The following is a 20,107-nucleotide window of genomic DNA, read 5'->3' as shown; positions in this document are numbered from 1 at the left end:
GGAAGCTCAAGGATTATCCTTCACCCAGATAAAAATACTATGTGGAAATATTTTCCATTGTGTTTAAAACAAACATAATATTGGACTTTTCCTGAGTGTCTCAGTTGTTCCTCTGATTAAGCTGCCCAATGCCACAGACTGTATATGAGTGGACTAAAAATCTGGACTAACTTGGTCAGGTGACAAAACCAAGCTTTAAACGTGCCAGAGAGAAACAGCAGGCTCCATATATCAGGTATTTTGCAATCTGTTCTGCTTTTCCAGATTGACAGGTGCACATGAAAAATAGAGGTGTTAGGATGTTGCCATCAGCAGTGCAAAAAAAGTAAAATGCCCCAAACCCAAGGATTTACAGGTTCTGCTGTAAACTTATCTGTAACCCACATTGGTCTTCTTATGAGATGATATGTATATAAAGGGTTCCCATTTAAATGGCCAGGATAATGTGGATATGGATACCGGCTCCTTTTGTCACCAGATACTCCCTCCAACTTAAATGCTGACCAAATTACAAACTAGGGCTCCTTTGTTAATAAAGGTGTGTCACTTAACCATGCCAGCTGAGAAGTCATAGCGAACATACTTGTGTATCATACTCTAAGTTCTTTTCAGTATTGAGGACTTTATTCCAGAGTTTTGGAACCTATGGCTTAGAGAAGGCAATCTTAAATCTCACCATGGTAACAGAACAAGAGATTAATCAATTATGCAAACTTTGAAAATCATCCATTCAGAAGTTCACAGTTTAGCCTTTGTCGTATTCTAAAACTGACATGCTCTGGACACACTGACCACTGAAGAATGATGAGCTTATGTAATAATTGGTGAAAAATGCTGTTTCTATGCAAATCAAAGAGGACAAATAGTATCTAACACATCTGTTAAAAGATGTGGACAGAAGATAGGCCACATATTAAACCTCAGGGGAGACCTACATGGAGGTCTTATAAAATCAGAGACCTAAAGTAACAACGTATTATGGCATGAAATGAAAACTTTCTACTAAATGCAGTTCATAGCAGGTAGTCATGTCCTAGCCTGGTATTTTTTTCCTAACAAAGGTTAATCTTTACCTTAACTAATCTTGTCTGTTGTCTTTTTTTTTTAATCTAAGATAACATACCTGATAACAAAGCTTTGGAAGACCAAAATAATTTCCTTTTTCCTGACCCCTCAAAGCACAACCATCAACAGAGCTGAGACCACAAATCCCCTTATTTTTATTATTATCATGTTACTTGTTAACTGTTACCTATCCTATACCCACAAATGTAAAAGAAGTATATCTATTTGTTTTACTTTTTATCCAATCCCAGAGATTGCTTCCTTTTGCTTTCTCCTACTTACACAATCTAAGGCCAATGAACTTTATGTACTCTCCTAACATTTTCCCTTTTGATTTTGATGTATAAAATAAGAGGTGAAACTGCCATTTTCAAGAGCATTTTCTCCACCGTTTGAGATTTTGTTTCTCTGCAATTGTCATCAATTTGGCTCACATGAACTCATAAAATTCTTACAGTTTTGGACATTTCTTACTGTAAAGCCAGTAGCTGTGGCCACCGTCACAGCCACCTGGCCCACGTAGGTTTAGGTTCGCATTTAATTTGGATAGATCGTAGAGAAACAAGAGAGTCAAGAACTGGTAGGCCATTTTCCTTTATTCCTGCTCACAACTGACTGGCAAGAAAATACACACAGTGGGAAAACATTCCCCTTTCCATTCAGGGCTCCCAAAGCCACTGACTTTCTCTGGTTTTTGCTAGAACCAAAAGCCTCATTCAGTCCCCTCTGCATGACTCCATTTTGGCCTGCCTGTCCTGCTACAACATGGTCTCCTCTTCTCTACAATAACGTGGTCAATCTTTTTAAAATGGCCTCCTAGCTCCTCCTTTTAAAACCTTTCAGAGGGACAATCCCTCCTCCAGCACACATTAGCATAACCAAGCCCCTTCCCAAACAAAAAGGCAATCAGCCACTCTACATGGGCAGAGGTCACCTTTAATAAAGTGAGCATAAAATTACAGCTTACAAACTTATCTGCCCAGCACTTACATTGACAAAGGCAAAGAGATGATTAACATTTTCCATCAGATAAATGAAGTTCAGCCATTTTATTGGGCCATCCTATTTCCAGGATTGCGAGACTGGTTTAATGGGGTGTGGAGAAATGAGCTTTGATTTGCTCTTTTCTGTTTGATCATCCTCATGGTCATTTTTCCCTTTGCAGATCTCTTACCACCCAGCTATTAACTAGATTCTTCTCCCAACAGCCACCAGGTCAGCTCTTAGTATGTGAAACTTTCAGGGAAGTTTCAAGAAAAGGAACTCAGTGGATTCAAAACAAGTCTCCCCAAAATATGCCACTTTGACATGATGACTATGTTAAACTAAAGGTGATCAGAACCCAGCAGATTCAAGAAAAGCTTCTATTTCCCTCTTCAATTGCCTAAATTTACATTGGAAAGGGGGCCTATATCAGTAAGAGATCTATCACCAGAGATACCTATATACTTAAAAAATTATTTGCATAAGAGGACAACCTTTGTTTTCCAAACATCTCCTTGGCCTTTCTTCCTCCCTTTTATATACCCTTACACCCCTCTCCTTACCTCAGATTATTATATAAATCTCAATTACCTGGTTGCCTTCTGAATCTTCATATCTTTTTTTAAAATGTTTTGTTTTGAAGATTTTTTAAAATTATTCATTTTAGAGAGAAGAAAGAAAGAGAGTGAGAGATAGAGAAAGGGGAGGAGCAGGAAGCATCAACTCCCATATGTGCCTTGACCAGGCAAGCTCAGGGTTTTGAACTGGCGACCTTAGTCTTCCAGGTCAAAGCTTTATCCACTGCACCACCACAGGTCAGGAGAATCTTTATACCTTTATAGGGATCCCATATGTAAGTAATTAAATTTCTTTTTCTCCTGGTAATCTGTCTTATATAATTTTAATGGTATGATCTGCCAAAGAATTTAGAAGGGAAGAATTTTTTCTACCCTTTCAATATGTATAAATATAATTTCTATAAGATCATAATCTGAATTTTTTCTTGCAGAAAATTTAACAACTATGTTCAAAGAAAACATTCCAATGAAACAAGATGTTTGAATTGTGTTCTATTAAAGCAGATGAGTAAGAAATCAGTTAATGTTGCCTGACCTGTGGTGGCACAGTGGATAAAATGTCAACCTGGAACACTGAGGTTGCCAGTTTGAAACCCTGGCTCCCCTGGTCAAGGCACATATGGGAGCTGATGCTTCCTGCTTCTTCCCTCTTCCTTCTCTCTCTCTCTCTTTCTCTCTCTCTCGCTCCTCTCTAAAAATGAATAAATAGAATCTTTAAAAAAATCAGTTAATGTAATTTACCACACCAACAGGCTTCTCCCGTGTGCCCTGGCCGGGAATCGAACCCGGGTCCTCCGCACGCTAGGCCGACACTCTACCGCTGAGCCAACCGGCCAGGGCGAGGCTTTTCCTCTAAAACTGGAACAAGACAAGGCTGACCACTATCTCCACTCTTATTCAAAATAGTTCTGGAAATTTTAGCCAGACCAATCAGACAAGAGAAAGAAAAAAAAGGCATCCTAATCAAGAAAGAAGAAGTAAAGTTATCACTTTTCACAGATGGCTTGATCCTGTATATAGAAAATCCTAAAGAATCCACAGAAAGGTTATTAGAAACAATACACCAAAGTTGCTGGAAACAAAATCAATATACAAAAGTCTATTGCTATTCTCTACACCAATGATGAAACTTTGGTAAATAAACTAAAATAAAAAAAATTCTTTTACAATTGCAACAACAACAAAAATACATAGGAATAAACTTAACAAAAGATATGAAGGACCTATATATTGAAAACTGCAAAACATTATTAAAAGAAATTGAAAAGGACACAATGAAATGGCAAAATGTTCCATGTTCATGGGTTGGAGGAAACAACAGTTAAAATGGCCATATTACCCAAAGCCATATACAAATTTAATGCATTCTTTATCAATATCCTAATATCTTTTTTTAAAGAAATAGAACAAAAAAGTCACCAGGTTTGTATGGAACAATAAAAAAACCTCGAACAGCAAAAGCAATCCTGAGGAAAAATAATGAAGTCAAAGGTATCACAGTAACTGGCTTCAAATTATACTATAGAGCTGTGATAATCAAAATAGCATGGTATTGTCAGAAAAACAGACATACAGAACAATGGAGCAGAACCAAGATTCCAGAAATAAAATCACATATATACAGATAAATCATCTTCAACAAAGGAGCCAAAAACAATCAATGGAAAAAAGATTGCCTTTTCAATAAATGGTGCTGGAAAAATTGGAAAGCCACATGCAAAATAATAAAACTTGCTTACAATTTTCCCCCGGCACAAAAATTAATTCAAAATTGATCAAAGACCTAAATATAGAATATCAAATAATTAATTACATAGAAGAAAACATAGGTATTAAACTCATGAACCTTGGCCATAGAGAACAATTTATGACCTTGAACCCAAAGGTAAGAGAAATAAAGGCAAAAATAAATGAATGAGACTATATCAAATTACAAATATTTTGCACAGCAAAAGAAACTCACAACAAAACAATTTGGCAGCCAACTAAACGTGACATAATATTTGTAAACAACAGTTCTGATAAGTGGTTAACATTCAAAATGTATAAAGAACTCACAAAGCTCAACAACAAACAACCAATCCAATTTAAAAATGGGGAGAGGACTTGAACAAACACTTCTCCCAAGAAGACATACAAATGGCCAGCAGATATATGAAAAAATACTCATTTTCACTAGCTATTAGAGAAATGCAAATAAAAACTATTATGAGATACCACCTCACACCTGTTAAATTGGCTATTACCGACAAGACAAGTAATAACAAGTGTTGTGTTGCAAAGTCTGTGGAGAAAAAGGAATCCTCCTTCACTGCTGGTGGGAATGCAAATTAGTACAATCATTACAAAAGAAAGTATGGTGGTTTCTCAAAAAATTGGAAGAATAGAACTACCATATGACCCAGCAATCCCTCTACTGGGTATCTATCCCTCAAACTTGAAAACATTGATACATAAAGACACATGCACCCCCATGTTCATTGCAACATTATTCACAGTGGGCAAGACATGGAAACAAGCAAAGTGTCCCGCAATAGAGGACTGAATAAAGAAGATGTATTACAGCCTGATCAGGTAGTGTTGCAGTGGATAGAGCATTGGACTGGGATTCAGAGGTCCCAGGTTTGATATCCCGAGGTTGCTGGCTTGAGCACGGGCTCATCTCATTTGAACAAGACTCAGCAACTTGAACCCAAGGTCACTCGCTTGAGTAAGGAGTCATTCAGTCTGCTGTAGCTTCCCCCACCCCTGTCAGGGCACATGTGAGAAAGCAATAAGTGAACAACTAAAATGCTGCAATGAAGAATAGATGTTTCTCATCTCTCTCCCTTCTTGTCTGTCTGTCCCTATCTGTCACTCTCTCTGTCTCTGTCGCACACCTGCGCGCGTGCGCACACACACACACACACACACAAAATGAAGTGGTACATATATACAATGGAATACTACTCAGCCATAAAAAATGATGACATAATGACATTCATGACAACATGGGTGGACCTTGAGAACATTATATTGAGTGAAATGAGTAAATCAGCAAAAGCTAAGAAGTGGAGGACTCCAAATATAAAACTGAGACTCATGGACATAGATAAATGTGAAGTGGTTAACAGTAGGGGAGGGGAATGTAAGGAATGGGAAATGAGAGAGGTGGTGGGGGAAAGGGTTTAAGGAGGGATAAATATAAGGTAACAGGAAATGATTTGAGTTTGGGTGATGAGTGTAGAATGTAATCAACAGTTTAAATGCTATAGAAATGTTTACCTTAAACTTATATACTCTTATTCATCAATCTCACCCTGTTAAAGTTATTTTTCTAAATAAAACTTTTAAAAATCCTCTTATTTACTAAATTTAATAAACTCTTAAGTTCTTAGCTGATCTGACCTTCCGGCAATACCTGACACAGGTACCTCTTGGAATTCTCCCTTTATTTCCTGGATACCTCTTTTCTGGTTCTTCCTGTTATCTCTGTGATATATTCTATTCACTTTCCTTTGGTTTATGTCTTTAATCTTCTTCACTTCTCACTCTATAATTCAATTTATATGATAGAAAAAAATGCTTTAAATTATTCTCTTAATATAAAAGTTCTCCGGTAACTTGATCTCTGTTGATCTCTTCAGACACGCATCTTTCAGTTACCCATCACATGGAATGGCTTGACTTTTCCAGAGTTTTTTTATAGTGTTTCTTCCTCTATCAGGAAATATCCCTCTATCCTTACAAATATTTCCTAAGTTTTCAAGTCTTAAATGAATTTGTTTTGATACCATAAGTGAGTTGTCTCTTTTATATCTCATATATATTTTGTAGATACCAGTATATCCAGAGCCTAAGATGTAAGGAACTCTGTATTTTTTTTATAATGGTTTTTTTTTGTTTTGTATTTTTCTGAAGCTGGAAATGGGGAGAGACAGTCATACAGACTCCCGCATGCGCCCGACTGGGATCCACCCGGCAGGCCCATCAGAGGGCTACGCCCTGCCCACCAGGGGGCAATGCTCTGCCCCTCTGGGGCGTTGCTCTGTTGCGACCAGAGCCACTCTAGCGCCTGGGGCAGAGGCCAAGGAGCCATCCCCAGCTCCGGGGCCATCTTTGCTCCAATGGAGTCTCGCTGCGGGAGGGGAAGAGAGAGACAGAGAGGAAGGAGAGGGGGAGGGGAAGAGAGAGACAGAGAGGAAGGAGAGGGGGAGGGGTAGAGAGGCAGATGGGCGCCTCTTCTGTGTGCCCTGGCCGGGAATCTCACCCGGGACTTCTGCACGCCAGGCCGACGCTCTACCACTGAGCCAACCGGCCAGGGCCAGGAGCTCAGTATTTGTTGGCAAACAGGACAATAGCATTTGAATTAATATTTTTCATCTATTTATTGTTTCCAGGCAACTGTATATGCCTTGAGAAAAAGATTTATTTATTAATCTTTAGATCCTTGATGCTAAACAATGACATAAATACAGCAAATAGTTAATTTACAATTTAAATTTTCTTCAGACATTTGTGTTGTGATTTCTTTAACAACTTGAACATGTTTTTAGCTCTCAAAATTTATTAATTTGATTTTCATTTCCTCTGAAAAACCTCTGAAGTAGCAAACATAATTCCTCTAACATTTAACAACAGTATGTACTCATCAGTATTTAGGCGATATGAATAATTACATTTCTTTTTTTAAAGAAGGTAAGTTTTTTAAATTTTTATTTATTGGTTTTAGAGAAAGGAAGACAGAGAACAAGGGAGATAGGGAGGGAGGGAGGGAGAGAGAGAGAGAGAAAGAGAGAAACCATCTGTTGTTTCTGTATGTGTCCTGATTGGCCTGAACCTGCAACCCTTGAAATCATTAAGCATCGGGAGATGTGCCAGCCAGCCCACCAACGGAACTATAGAGCCAGGGCAAAATACATGTTTCCTAACAAATAACATGGTCAGATCTTTAGATAAGTCATCAAAAGTATGGGGTACTGCAAGCCTGTGGATAGACCCTCATTGTGAAATTTGTAGTAGTTCTCCGATTTTGAGAGAAGCAGAGACTGTCCATCACGTCAAAAACCTAAGGTTTTTATTCCCCAGGAATGCCAATAGCAAAGGGTAGAAACGGGTTAAGAGCTATAAAAGACACTTAGAAAGCCACAGGGAAAAAAAAAAGTTGTGGCTGACTGGGTAGTGGATGCACAGAAGAATGAACTGCTTTTAGAAAGAGCGGGAAAGAAATGAGCAGGTCTTTCTATTTAATCTATCTCTATCTATCTAATTATCCGTCCATCCATCCATCTTTATCTATCTATCATCTATCTATCTATCTATCTATCTATCTATCTATCTATCTATCTATCATCTATCTATCTATCATCTATCTATCTATCTAGTGAGCCTAGTCCCCTGATACGTGACAATCTCCACCCCTTGCACCTTGGGTGGTGCGGCCATAAGCTGAGATGATGGCTTCTGAGTTCCAACCTGGCACTTTCGGGAAAGGTACTGACAGACCCTGAAAAGTTGGGATACATGGTCTTTCTAGATATGTCTCTAAGTATGTCGCTCCGGATCCCAGATCCCGCTAGTCTAGTGGCAGGGTTTAGAGCAGGAGGCCTCCCATCAGGCAGCATGGCCTTAGTGCTGTGAGGCACACCCCTTAGCCTGGAGGCTACTCACCACCCCAACGAGGATAAGGATAGCAGCTGTCTCTCCTGTTAGCTCCCATTTTTCCTGCCCCTCCAGCTTTCCCCTCTAGGGGGGAAAACTGGCCTCGTGTGGGGAGTAAGGATTGCTATGAGGCAGGGGCCAGGAGGAAGAAAAAAAAAGCTGGCTATCCCCATATTTTTTCCTTTCCTAAGTAATGCCAGCAAGCTACCCTCTCCCTTTAAAGAAAGTGGGGCCACTCACTCCTTGGAGTCCGAGCGCGTGGCTCAAATGGATGGGTGCCAGGGATAGGAGGAGCGAGCCGTAGTTGGCAGCAAGCCTGCTGCCGGAGCAAAGCTGTGCTTTATTGCTTGGTGCTTATACACACCAGACCACCTTTTCCCTCCATTGGTGCCTGCTAGTCTCGCTCCTCACACCTCTCTCTACAGGCCATCCAGCACTTTAGAAATGGTGTGTTTGGGAGATGCAGAGGGGTGGGGGGTCGGCGGTGCAGGAGGCGACAGGGAGGGGGAAAGGGAGGGCAGAAGTGGAGGGGCAGCTGCGGAGGAAGCAGCGGGGGAGGGGCGGCGGCAGGGGAGTAGCGGGCGGCGGTGGAGGGGCGGTAGTGGGGGGAGAAGTGGGCGGCCAAAGGGGGGAGACAGAGGAGGAGGAACAGTAGCAGGGGAAGAGCGAGCGGTGGAGGGGCGGAGACAGAGAAGCGGCGATGGGGGTGGAGCGGCAGCAGTGGCAGGGGAGGGGGCGGGCAGTGGTCGGGAGGGGGCGGGCAGTGGTCGGGAGGGGGCGGGCAGTGGTCGGGATGGGGGTGGGTGGGCAGCAGAGCCTTGAAGGAGGAAACTAACAATGTGGGGGAGGGAACAAAACTGGAATAGCGACATTAGACTTTGTGGGAGGAGAAGAGCTGGGAGGGCGGACCTTCGATATGGAGGGGTGGAGCAAGGAGGGCCGAACTTGGAAATGAGAAGGGTAAAGAGGTTTCCCCTTAGAGAGGAGAGCCCGACGTAAAGTCAGAGCCATAGAAATTAGGTGCGGAGGGTTAGGGAGGGAATGCCTTAGAAACAGTGGGGAGAGCTTTGAGGGTGGAGCAGATCAGTAGGAAATGCAGATGTTGGGAATGAGAGCAGAGCACGCAGGGGAGGCGGGGATTTAAAAATGAAGGGGTAGAGTGGGAGAGCTGGAAACCGGCTTTAAAACTCAGTGGGGAACGAAGCAGAGCGAAGAAGATGGACCTTAGTAGGGAGGAAGTAGGAGTATGGAAAGCAGACATGAGAAATGGGGATGAAGGAGGAATAAAGGTGAAGATTTTAGAAATGAGGAAGGAGCTCTGAAGGCAGAACTTAGAAACTGAAGGGCACAGAGCAGAGAGGATTGACTTTGTAAATGGGGGAGGGATCGCTTCTCAGCCTTTTGGCTAAGATCAAGTGTAAATGGGGAAGGAGAGGAAGGATGGACTACAGAAGTAAGCAGGAAGAGACAGAGGTTCAGACCTAAAATATGAGAAAGGGAATAGCAGTAAGGACAATCATTAAATTTCCAGTAAATTGCTAAAATAGATGTGGCAAAGAAAGGGACAACCTTACTTGGTGATCTTAGGGGGAAAACTTTTGGCCTTTCATCATTATCATTTTAACTGTGAGTTTTCTGCAGATGCCTTTTATGAGGACCAGAAAGTTATCTACCTCTCCTCTTTACCTCTGAAGGGCAATAAGACATTTCTTGTTTAGTTTTTTTTTTCTTTAAGATGTTTTGAACACTCTATTTGATGATCAGTATCAACGGGTTTTATTCTTCTAAGACATAGTCCCTGTGGTTGATTCCAGACTGCTGCTTGCCCCTGTGCCCAGCTACAGCATAAGTTCTGAAATATTTTGTGGCGTTAAATGACTTTTAATTTATAATACTTGGTCACTGGTTAAGGCTGGGACTATGGTGAAGCCAGTGAGGCACTTGCCAGGGGTGCAAAAATTTAAGGAGACACCAAAAGTTCAGCGATCAAGATAATACTTAAATAATTTTAAAAATCAGGTGGACAAAGTACAGCCCTTTGGCTGTTCACCTGTTGTTGTTTTTCTTTTTGAAGTGAGAGGAGGGCAGATAGACAGACTCCCACATGCCCCCCCCCCAACCAGGATCTACCGTGCACAACCCTCATCTGGGGCTAATGCTCTCCCCATCTGAGGCCGTGATCACAACATAGGTACTTTTAGCACCACAGGTGGAGGCTCCAAGGAGCCACCCTCAGTGCCCAGAGCCAATGTTCTCTCACCAATGGAGCCATGGCAGTGGCAGGAGAAGAGAGAGATAAGGCAGGGGGGGGCATTGGAGAAAAATGGTCACTTCTCCTGTGTGCCCTGATCAGGAATTGAACCTAGAACATCTACACACTGGGTTGATGCTTTATCACTGAGCCACCAGACAGGGCTTCACCTGTTTTTGTAAATAATTTTTTTTTTGCAAGTAAAAGAATTTGAGTCAAGTGAGACAATGTTGTACAAGTACAGGATCTGATCTGGCCTTTTTTTGTTGTTGATAGTCATCAGGGATTGTTCTTGCACTGATTGTGTTAAATATTTTTATTTTGAATACTGAGTATTTTGAAACCTCTTTAAATTTTATGCCTGAGATGAGTGCTTCACTTGCCTTACTCTAGGCCCTGCCCTGTCACTGGGATCTTGGATGGGGGGAGAAATCCCAGAACTGAGAGTGTATAGCACTGAGTTAAAAGCAATTTCTTCTGCACTTTTCTGTGTGTTGATTTCACTGGTGTTTTAGCAGCTGCTTATAGAGGTTAAAAATGCAAACTGATAGATAGCCAAAGCAATTGATTTCTATCAAAATTCAGAGAAATAGGAGCCACAGTTGCAGAGTGCCCCGGTCCCAAAAATTCAGGGGTTGTGTGACCTTGTGCAAGCTGCTTTATCTCCTGGAGCCATAGTTCCCTTAATCTAGTAGTATCTGCATCACAGAGTTTTTGAGGATTAAATAAGAGGATTTTTTGAGGATTAAACAGTTAATATGCAAAAAAGTTGAATATTTGCTATATGTACTTCAGAAAGAGAGCCTAAACCCTCACTTTTGGGTAGCCAACAATTTTATTTTTTTTTAAATTACAGATGACATACAATATTATATTAGTTTCAGCTATACAACATAATGATTAGACATTTATATAACTTACAAAGTAAGTGATTTCCCCGATGCATTTTGGGTATTTAACAATTTGGCAAGCTGGAGTAGATACCTTCTGTTTCTGGATCTAGATATTGAACTTGAGTGATTTAGTAGACTTAAGAGTTGAAAAAACATCTAGTTAAAGATGGGTTTAAATAGTAGATAATGCCAAGTTGTGGTGAACTGAGGGTGGGGCTGGTTGGTTGGTGTAACTTGGACAATAGCAGAGTCAAGGGATTCAGGAGGCACAGTCATTTCAGTAGATTATTACAGCTAGGAAGATAGTGGAGAGTCTGATTAGCAAAAGATAAGCTCAAATCATCTGTGAAAGGCCAAGGAAAAGATGTGGAATGGAGTCTATTAAGTTAGAGTTTCTGTATGAGAATAAATTCTTGTAATCATAGGGTGTAAAAAGTCTTTAAGGTCACTTTCACACTCTTAAACATTTCATCTCTGTATCTATATTTATACCATTTTAGACAAATGAGAGTCCAGGTTTCTATTCTTTCAGGGGAACAGGTAAAATTTTTGATTAGTTATTGGAAGCCCTTTAAGTTTGAAGCCAAGAAAAATGTATTACGGAGAGCAAATACATGTTGTTTCTATGAGTTGATGAGAAATCCATCCTTTCCCAATAAATTTCCACATGCTTTTATTAAATTAAAAACATTACCTTTAGCAGTAGATATCTTTGTCTTTGGATAACTACAAATATGCATTAGAAAAGCAATTTTATGTTATACCTACATTATCTTTTATATATACTCATGTAAATGTCATATTATATTGAATACAATAATATTACTTCCATTTTAATAAGAGGTATTAAAATAGGAAAAGATTCTACAAATTTTATTTTTGTTCTTGTCCTTAAGAAACATTTCCAAAAGGTATTATAATCTTTTTTTTAAGTTAAAGGCAAAAATAAGACAAAAATTGAAACTGGCAACAAGACCATAATGGGAACTTCACTTCAGTGTTCACCACTACCAGAAAAAAGAGACTAAGGCAACAAAAATACTGAAGTTAGAAAGAGAGAAACCCCTATTTGCTTGCTTGATGTATCAGATCATAGCTCCATAAATACTTATGAACCATCCACTCTGTGTTAAGTATTGTGCTAGGCACTTGGTACACTAATAAATTATGGTCTCTTCTCAAGTAATTCATAATCTAGTTGGAGAGGCAGTTAAGTGAATATGTGCAATTCTATGTTGTTTTAAGTGTTCAGGAAGTTTGTATAATCAGCCTCTCAGAAATTGAGAGGAACCCAAGTCACTTTTTTAAAAAGATTTTATTTGGTTTTACAGAGACAAGAGAAAGAAAAAGAAAAATATGGGGAGAAGAGTGGGAAGCATCAACTTGCCTCCCTTATGTGCCTTGACCAGGCAAGCCCAGGGCCTCCAATCAGCGACCTCAGCATCCCAGGTTGATGCTGTATGCTGAGACCAGCACGGGGAAGGGAACACCTGAATGGGGGCCATGGAGGATGAAGGAAAACACAGAGACATAGATAAAGTTTGGGCCAGGTGGGACAGTATGCTCTGATGGAGACACACTGCCTCCAAGCCTGTGTTCAAGCTGGTGATCTCTTTTGAGGCTTCGAACCTGGATCCTTTGTTATCCCAGTCCGACATTCTCTCTATCCTTTGTGTCACCGCTGACTCTGCTTTTGGCATCAGTGTCACGAACAGCCTTCAAGTTGTTTCAGTGACCAGCTTCGCCAGGTCACTCAAGGCCGAGCAGGGCCCTTCCTCTGCTCCCAGCTGCACGTGGGCAGACACGATCAGATGCAGCGGCTCTCTGCAGTGTGTCCACTGTGCAGCCAGTGACAGGCTGTAGTCACTTTTTTTGAGGTTTCTAGTATTTTAAGTATCTCAGAAATGACAGAACCATGTTTATAAAATTAGGATGTACTTTAAATATTTACAAATAAAAACTAGTGCTTTTATAACTTTAAAAAAGCCCACATTCTATTGCTTCTTGGCCTTTTGGCTAAGATCAAGTGTAAAACATCTACGTTCTGCCTGACCTGTGGTGGCACAGTGGATGAAATATTGACGTGGAATGCTTGTGCTGCCAGTTTGAAACCACAGGCTTGCCTGGTCAAGGCGCATACAAAAAGCAAATGTGAGTTTATGCTTCCTGCTCTCCCCCCCCCCCTTTCCCTTTCTCTCTTCTCTCTAAAAATCAATAAATAAAATCTTTTTCTTAAAAGAAATAAAATACAAGACAATATAATTATGCTTTTCACAAGAAAATTAGTTATATAATTTATATAAAATTTTAATTATTCATATGGCACCTTACACAATGTGATCTATTTTAAACTGTATAAGGAATGTTGTTTTTCTTCAATCCTGACGATGTATTTCTGAGACTTAACTATTTCTGACTTAATGTCAAAATTTCAAATTTGAGGTTCTTTGGTGCAGTTTGGGCCAAATGGTTCTCCTTGGGAGACTGGCTGAGTGTTCTCCAGATGAATTCAGTGAAGAATATCACTACAGAGAGTGGCATGAATAAAGCACCATGTGTCTGTAATAATATCCCCGAAGAACTAAGGGAAAGAACATGAGAATCTGGGAAAAGATTGATTATTATATAAAGGACACCTTTTTCATAATCTTATACACTATGTCCTTACACATTTTACCCAAGTTCAAAACAGTTGCTTTCTCTTCCTTAGGAGGAGGCTGAGCAGCAACTGAATTTACTCTATAAATCATAGCTGGTAAGATCTTTGAATTCTGGATGCGTGTTATTATTGTACAATTCCATTAAAGTGCAACAAATCAAATGGAATTACAAAATCCAGGGGTTCAAACTGTGTATAATTTTATTTTTTAAATAAACCTGCAACATACTGTAATGCTGTAAATAATTGAAATGTTAAAAAAGTAATTTAGTTTTTCAGTAAGTTTTAAATGATCACTAGTTTGAAAGATCAAGACCACTCGTGTTTCTCCCAGTTTTGTTTTTTCTGCTTGATACCAACTATTATTAATTTTCACGCACTTAACATATACATCTCAGTGTACTCAGAGTGGGGAAGAACCCAAAATGGAAAAAATATTTTTTACAGGCCACATGCATAGACATGAGAAAACCTTTTACTGTTTTAATAACTATTAAATGTCTATTCAGTTTAGTTAAAGTATTAAACAATATTGCATTAACTAAGTTATAAAGGAAGAAATAATTTTTAAACTGCAGTGAAGCCTGACCAGGCAGTGCCTGCCAGAGTGGCTAGAGCAGGGGTCTCAAACTCAACTCAGCATGTGGGCCGCAGAGCAAGATCACAGCCGTTCCGCGGGAGGCAACTGTTACGCAACACTTTTCTCACTGCAGTTGAAAACAAAACAAAACAAAAAATCAGTACAATAAGCACAATCGTACATGCAGTTTACTCAGTGTCACAAAACGACCAGAAACTGTAGTTCGCATCACAACTGCTGTTAACTAAGCTAATATCTAGCTAGGATGCTAGAGAAATGAAAAGTACAAGTAGGCCCCTAGGCTTACTTAATTTTATCCAAAATATTTTGAACTTCGTGGATTAGTCTGCGGGCCGCGGGCTGCGAGTTTGAGACCCCTGGGCTAGAGCATCAGATTGGGATGCAGAGGACCCAGGTTCAAAATTCCAAGGTCGCCAGCTTTAGCGCAGGGTCATCTGGTTTTACCAAGGTTCTTCAGCTTGAGCGCAAGGTTACTGGCTTGAGTAAAGGGCCACTCGGTCTGCTGTAGCCCCCTGGCCAAGGCACATATGAGAAAGCTATCAATGAACAACTAAGGTGCTGCAATGAAGAACTGATGCTTCTCATCTTTCTCCCTTCCAGTCTGTCTGTCCCTCTCTGTCTTTCTCTCTGTCTGTCTGTCTCTCTCTCTCTCTCTCTCTCTCACACCACACACACACACACACACACACACAGAGACACTGCAATGGAAACATGAAGCAGGAAAGTGCCAATCCCTCACTTTACAAATGAGGAAACTGAGCCCAGACCCAGAGAGGGAATGTGCATCAGAAGCAACTTTTGATGTTACCTAACCACTTAGTAAAGAATTAAAGGAATTTCATCGTCAAATTCATTCATACTTTCACATAGGCTATACCTAATTTTTTTTAAAGATTTTAAAAGATTTATTTATTGATTTTTAAAGAGAGGGGGGAGAGAAAGAGAAGGGGAAAGAAGCGGGAAGCAACTCGTAATTTTTTCTCGTATGTGCCTTAACTGGGCAAGCCCAGGGCCTTGAACTGGTGACTTCAGTATTCCAGGTTGATGCTTTATCCACTGAGCCACCACGGGTCAGGCGATTTTTTTTTATAGTCTCATGGCATATTTTTATATTGGGAGCAGAGATATTGTTTCCTAATTTTATTTTTCCCAAGTATTGGTCAATTTGAACATTTGTGAATTTAATATGAAATACTTATGAATTCCCAAATACTGGCTTTATTCTCAGAAAATCTAGCATAGAATGGATGTTTAAGATTATATAGCTGGGCCCTGGCTGGTTTGCTCAGCGGATAGGGTGTTAGCGTGGCATGGGGAGTCAAAGGTTCAATCCCCAGTCAGGGCACACATGAGTAGTGACCATCTGTTTCTCTTCCACTCCCTTCCCTCTCCCCCTTCTCTCTCTCTTCTCCTCCAGCAGCCAGTGGCTCAATTAGTTCCAGCATTGGCCTTGGGCACTGAGGATAGCTTGGTTTGTTCAAGCATTGGCCCCAGGTGAGGGTTGCCAGGTGGATCTCGGTCAAGGAGCATGCAGGAATCTGTCTCTCTATCTTCCCTCCTCGCCCTTAAAAAAATAAAGATTATATTGCTGAAGTATATTTGTTTTCTTCCTTTTGAATCTGAAACACCATCAGGACTAAAATTTCCTACTCACTTGTATTTTATCACAGTTAGTATTTTAAATACTGATAGTTGGACCCTGCATTAGTGTAGATGAGTACCATACCATACAAGCTTGTCCTGATGTGACACCGTATCAATGTTCTAAGTGCAAAGAGAAATGAAAGAGTCAGCATTTAGCAAGAAGTGAGGTAAAAGGTATGTGTTATGTAAAGCTTAGGAGCCATGCAAACTTGACTTGGAAAAAACAAACACTTGCTTTTAAAGATTGAATGTTGTAGTAAATGTTCCCATCATTCACTTTTTCTTTGGCTATCCCCCTTTTGTAGTCAAGGCAGCTTTATAGCTTTTGCTAAAATAGGTTTTCTTTAATATGTGAACTTAGTTTCTAAAGATAGTCAAATGAAATAGAAATTATTAAAGAACAGAAAAGATGGTGGTTTCCCTTCAAATACTATGCAGTGATAATATAAATGATCTCTATTTAAAAAGCATTGATCAGTTTCCTGATTTCTTCATAAGTTATATAAATCTTGAACCACAATGCTGTATAACTGAAACTAATATAATATTGAATGTCAACTGTTATTGAAAATTTTTAAAAAATTAATTTCCTGATGTTATGTGATACCTAGCATACTGCCAAGCACATATGATGCTCTGAATAAGTGCTTGTTATTTGGTAGATTGTCATGGCACTGTGCTAGAGATTGTACAAGATTCTCTCCTCACCCCTTGTCCATAAACCCTCAATAGGGCCTTAGCTCATATGCCTTCAAGGATTTTCATCATCTACCTTATCTAACTTTTCCTCCCAGAAATCCCCAGCACTAATCTTTCATTCTAGCCAAGCTGATCTTTACCATGAATATACTTTATTAATTCCTGGCTCCAAGCCTTTTCTTGTGTTGTTTCTCTTTCTTGGAGCACCTGAATCTTTCCCTTCATTCCAATCTTATCCATCTCACCCACCTCGGCCACAAGGATTTTGCAGTTGTTCCTGTAGTTTGTCTTTTCTCTGAAACCCTGAATAAATTGGCTTCCAGGCTATTCAGTTGGTACTTAATCATATACAAGCAATTCCCAGCTGGAAAGTGTGCTGTTATGTTCTGATACTTCATTTGTATGCCAGCTATTGGATGCATAAAAAATTTCCTTCATAAGAACAGAATTATAAAGCTGAATAGTTTTCTAGGGCAGTGCACAAATGTCTATTTGGTGCACTGATATTTGGATTGCAACAATTACTTATAATAATATTCTGTGCAGTAATGTAGTACAGGATAAATCTGAGAATTCTAGAAAGGCATCACTCATGCCATAGTTTTAACATCTTTCTGTGGGTTCCTCCCCCTTACCAGTTCATCCTCATTTCCTTGGTGACCTGGGGAGGTCTTTGATAACTGATGGTTCAGTGAAGATGCTTTGAGCTCTGGAGTGTCAATGAAAAGAAGACCTGAATATCTCTCAGTTTAAGAAGAGAGACTTTTCGCATTTGTGCCCAACTAAGGACATGCCTAAGAGCAGAGCTCCAAGAAGCCTTGAAACAGTGCTCTGCCTTGGGAGAGTGAGAGCTGCTTATGTAGGCAGAAGAGTGAGAGACAAATTTATATCTGATGTTTTAGAAGTTTTAATTAGGGTACATACATCTTAATAATCAAGAGTTTTGCATCAAGTGAAGAGAAGATATAGATACAGTTGGGTTTTCCTGTCCCTTGGCATCAGAGGGTCTGAGAATGGAGTTTGAAAACATTTCTTCTTCAAGGAAAACTTTTATCAGAATGCAAAAAGAACAGGCACTGCTTTGTATAACCGTTTATCTTTAATGTTGAAAAGTATAGATGAGTTTTCTCACAGAATGTACCTGGTAAGGAATTTGAAAGGCTCTGTATTCTCTTTCAGTTACTGATTTTTAGTTAAAGCAGTTAAAACACCCCTTCATTCTCAGGGGAGTGCTTTGTGTTTGCAAGGGGATGAGTGGAAGAGAGTGAGGCTGTGGAGGCCCCTGCAGTCAATGCTCCCATTGGATCTGAGGTGGATAGGAGAGAACTTCTTGATTTTTTTCCCTCTGATACCACCTTAGTAGAAACTCTTCTCTTTCTGCTTGGACTATTGCAACTCCTCTGCCTACCCCAGAGTGACGGGTCTTCCTTTTTGTAGTCTTACTTTGTTCTGCAGTGTACTGCCCATCACAAATTGATATTCCGGAAACCATCAATTCCATAATCTCAGTACTGTGCTCTTTGAAGTTTCTCTACTGCTCACAGCAGTTGTTAGTGGTCTTGGCTAAACATCAAAGGTACTTGGAGGACTTTTTAAAAAAATACAATTACTTAAGTCCTACTCCAGTCCTACTAAGTCATAATATTGCATAAGGACTCTGTATTTTTAAAATAAATGTCTCCAGGTGATTCTGATGCACAGCCAAGGTAGAGAACCACTGACGTATAGGATGATATTTAAAACTCTTAGCATGACTTTCAAAACTCTCAGTCAGGATGCTGATGTTCTAATCTCAGTTTTGCTATTAGCTAACCTTTGGCCTATCGCTTACCCTCTCTAGGTCTCAGTTTTCTCATTTGTAAAATGAAGGATAGGTGCTTTCCTGCTTAATGTTTCCATTCCAGAGTCAAGGTGATCCTAGGCCTTTCTACCTTTATGTTTTAGTTAATACTATATTTTAATTTTATTTCTGGAAAGCTGATTTAGGGGGAAGTGTAATGAAACAAAAGTGTGGGTGATTGTTTTTCAAATTTAAAATATACCCATGACATCCTTTCCATCTTTTTCAAAAATTTATTTATTGATTTTAAAGAGAGAGGAAGGGAGAGACAGACAGAAACATCAACCTATTTCTGTATGTGCCCTGACTGGGGATAAAACCTGCAACCTTGGTGTGTCGGGACAATGCTCTAACCAACTGAGCTGCTTGGCCAAGGCCACTGACCACTTTTAAGAAAATTTAAATGTCAACAGAATACAAAAGCCTTTGTAGTCTAGGGTCATGAACAGTCTTAGAATAAGGCTAAATAAGGGAGAAAATAATATATTATTGACTCAGAGAGTCTCCTTATTGTAGATTTGGATGGATACCAGAATATATTTCTATCTTCTTTTTTCTAGAACAATTACTGTGAGTCAAAATATTTTAGTACTGTTTGCCAAGAAAATTATATCTATCTGGCCCTGGTTTGATAGTTCAGTTGGTTAGAGCATTATCCTGGTACGCAGAGGTTGTGGGTTCAATCCTCTGTCAGAGCACATACAAGAACAGATTGATGTTTCTCTCTCTCTCCCTCTCCTCCTTCCTCTCTCTTTAAAATTAATCAATACTTTCTAAAAATTTCTCTAAAAAAGAAAACTATACCCTTCTGTTGAATGTGAACTAGGACAATCAATCTCTGTTAAGCCTGTTTGGGAATATAATTTTTATAAAAAGCTCATCTTGTGTGAAATGTTCAACATTTTGCTTTTTGTAATACTATTGCTATTTTCTATGCTTCCAGTGATGTTTTTCATTCATAGTACTAGGGAGTTATTTGATATTTGGATTGGCTCAGATTGACATGGGAAAATGCTTCCATGCAGTACTATATTCAAAAGGAAAGGATTCAAAAAATCCTGTGAGATTGATATGGTATGGTCAGAATGACCCTAAGGTCGAAGTCTTTATAATGTTATGTAAAGTGAACTGAGAAGGTTTTGATTACTGGGGTAAGAGGACTCTATGTATTTCTAAGCCATTTTATATACTTCACTCATGAGTTAAAAAGGACTGTGTGAGTTGCAGAGTGGTTTGATTGGAAGTTCAAATGA

The sequence above is a fragment of the Saccopteryx bilineata genome, chromosome X (genome assembly GCF_036850765.1).
Source record: "Saccopteryx bilineata isolate mSacBil1 chromosome X, mSacBil1_pri_phased_curated, whole genome shotgun sequence".
NCBI classification, from domain to species: Eukaryota; Metazoa; Chordata; class Mammalia; order Chiroptera; family Emballonuridae; genus Saccopteryx; species Saccopteryx bilineata.
This window is presented reverse-complemented; position numbering follows the sequence as displayed.